This window comes from Lolium perenne, chromosome 1 (assembly GCF_019359855.2).
Source record: "Lolium perenne isolate Kyuss_39 chromosome 1, Kyuss_2.0, whole genome shotgun sequence".
In the NCBI taxonomy this organism is placed as follows: domain Eukaryota; kingdom Viridiplantae; phylum Streptophyta; class Magnoliopsida; order Poales; family Poaceae; genus Lolium; species Lolium perenne.
In genome coordinates, this window is record NC_067244.2 from 148867468 (window position 1) to 148870885 (window position 3418).

A 3418-nucleotide genomic window follows, 5' to 3' on the forward strand; every position below is an offset into this window, starting at 1 on the left:
ATAAAAACAAGAAACAAAAAGATGCAATTGCAGGATCTAAAGGAAATAGCTTCGAGCACTCACACACCGGCAACAGTGCTAGGAAATAGCTTAGTAGTCGGAGGATGTGAATACCTTTTACCTTACCTCCCCGGCAACGACGCCAGAAAATAGCTTGATGTCTACGCACGCTTCTATTCCTATAGACAGTGTTGGGCCTCCAAGAGCTGAGGTTTGTTGAACAGCAGCAAGTTTCCCTTATGTGAATCACCCAAGGTTTATCGAACTCAGGGAGGTAGAGGTCAAAGATATCCCTCTCAAGCAACCCTGCAATTACGATACAAGAAGTCTCTTGTGTCTCCAACACACCTAATACACTTGTCAGATGTATAGGTGCACTAGTTCGGCGAAGAGATAGTAAGATGCAAGTGATATGGATGAATATGAGTGGTAATAGCAATCTGAAATAAATATGGCAGCAAGTAAACATGTAGCAGAACAGTAAATAAACGGATATTCGATATTCGGAAACAAGGCCTAGGGATCATACTTTCACTAGTGGACACTCTCAACATTGCAATCATAATATAAATATAAGCACTTCATCATACTACTCTCTTATTGGATAGAGAACTCAAATTCATTGGGCAAGTATGCAAAAGCACACCTCAAAGGCGTATTTCCAAGTACTAATAAACACCCCACACCGTCACCGTGAGCATTCATAGGAGGTACTAACACACCACAATTCATAAGGGAGTTACACACGGCGCACACACTATCACCATTACACCGAGGTCACAGTAACCCAAAGTTCACATAATTAAGCACTTGAATAGCATATGACATCTAGATTACAAAGCTCATCATATGGATCTCAATCATGTAAGGCAGCTCATGAGATCACTGTATTGAAGTTCATGGGAGAGAGAGATTAACCACATAGCTACCGGTAGAGCCCTCAGCCTCAGGGGAGAACTACTCCATCCTCATCATGGGAGACGGCGATGGCGATGGAGATGGCGGTGGAGTCGATGGAGATGGCTCCGGGGGCAATTCCCCGTCCCGGCAGGGTGCCGGAACAGAGACTTCTGTCCCCCGAATTGGAGTTTCGCGATGGCGGCAGCGTCCCTGGAGTCTTTCTGGAGTTTCGTCAATCGGTATCGCGTTTTTAGGTCGAAAGGGCTTATATAGGCGAAGAGGCGGCGCAGTAGGGGCACCAGGGCGCCTTCCCCATAGGCCGGCGCGGCCAGGGGCCTGCCCGCGCGGCCCTGTTGTGTGGGGGCCCTGGGCCTCCTCTCCGTCTCCCCTTCGTTGTCCTGGTCTGTCTCGGTGAATTATGATGTTTGGTCTTCGTTTCGTCGAATTCCGAGAATATTGCCCGAACAGCCTTTCTGGAACCAAAAACAGCAGAAAACAGGAACTGGCACTTCGGCAACTTGTTAATAGGTTAGTCCCGGAAAATGCATGAAATCATTATAAAGTGCGAGCAAAACATGTAGGTAATGTCATAAAACAAGCATGGAACATCAGAAATTATGGATACGTTGGAGACATATCAGTGGCGGCGGAGGGTTCGGCTGTTGCTGCTGTTGAATAAACTTCTGCATCTCGATAAACTGTCGACAGTCCCTGAGCAGGTGGCTCGACTTCTTCTTGTCATCTTTAGAATCAATATATGCGTGAAGGTAACAGGGAGCGTTCAACTGCTCAGCAAAAGGGAGTTCTGGGATCCTTGAGGGTCGTGATTTGTAGTTGCCACGGTTCCCGCGATTGTTGTCCTATCGATCATCCCGCCTATCATCGTACTGATCATCTCGGCAATCAGAATATCCTGCGGCTACCATATTGGTATCATCATATCCACGCTCTTTTCTTCTCTTATGGCTGTCTCTTCGACTACCTGAGTCATGTCTTGGCTGATTGTTGTCTTCGTCTTCACTGCGTGGTCGAGACTTTCGTACGTTATCCTCGCCATCAGCCCAACTATTGGCGATTTCCATTAACTTGGTTAAGGTTGTCGGCTTCTTCCGTCCAAGTTCCTCGATGTAAGATTCTCGTCGAATATCGTCACTGAAAGCATCGATTGCTCTATCAACATAGGCATCTTTGGCAGCATTCAAGAGTTTAGTAAACCTCCCGATGTATGTGTGCATTGACTCTTTCGGCTTTTGCAGACAGTGACGCAACTCTTCGATTCCAACATGCCTTTTATGCGTTGCCTGGAAATTCTTGACGAAGGCATCTACCAGATCTTCCCATGATTTGATGGAACCCTTCGGCAGACTTCTCAACCAAGCTCTTGCCGAATCCTTTAAGTAAAGCTGCAAACATTGCATTGCCGCTGTCTGGTTTCCTTTATGTAGGATCACGGTTTGTAGGTAATCGTCTAACCAGGACCTCGGCTCCTGCTGCCCGTCGTATTTTGCAGCATCGGTGGGCGTAGGTTTGAACCTTTTAGGCGGCATCGTCTCCCTGATTTTGTAGCTTAAACAATCGGCTCCTCTTAATTCACCGTCGTATTCTTGTCTCTCTTCATAATCATCACTATCATATTCTTCCCATGCCGCTCGCCGTCGTTGAGCTTTGTCGATCCTGCTATGGGTAATGTCATCTCGAGCATCTCTCGAACGATGTGTGGAGCCAATGGCTTGGTGTGCAGATTTTTCCTTCCGTGGGACAACCTTGTCTCCGAGGATCGCAAGGCTTTACAGAGCACCTCGATGAGCTTGTGCCATAGGACCTTCGGGTGCTGGTTGTTGATTGATCAAGTAAGCCACGAGGTTAGCGGTTGCTCCTTCAACTGTCTTTGGTCTCAACATACCCGCAGTGTCCGTAGTCATAAAATATTTGGACAAGTTTGATGTTATTTCCCTTGCATCATCCTCTGAGAGTCTAGATAACCTTGAACGATGCCTCCCTACACCTTGACTGCTTCGAGAGGCGCTTCCATGTGAGGCCCTCCGACGCTCACTAGATTGATCTGCTGCGAGTATGCGACGATTGAGATTAGCCTGCTCGTTCGATAACCATACTCGATTCCTCTCCAAGATTCTCCGGTACGCATTAAGAGTTCCAACCGAAGTTCTGGCGGGAAGTGACGTATTGTTGGTTATGGCGTCTCGAGCTGCTTCCCATTCTTCCTCCGCGATAGTGTAATCGCTATCATCATTACTGGCGCTATTCTCGGAGTTGCGTCGCCTGCTGGCGCGTGGAGTGTGATCTCCTTCTTCTCCTCCTCCGTTCCCCACGCTTCCTGCATTGAGGATAGCATAGATCTGGTGGTGCGCCATCCTCCAAGTGGCTGTCCTAACAGCGTTGTCGATGCTTTCTTCTCATGACGGATATCCGACACTGCAGACGAACGGGGTATCGCTTGATCCCAATCCATGCTTGGTATCACATTTTAAGCAGTAGTACGAGATCATATCGGATGACT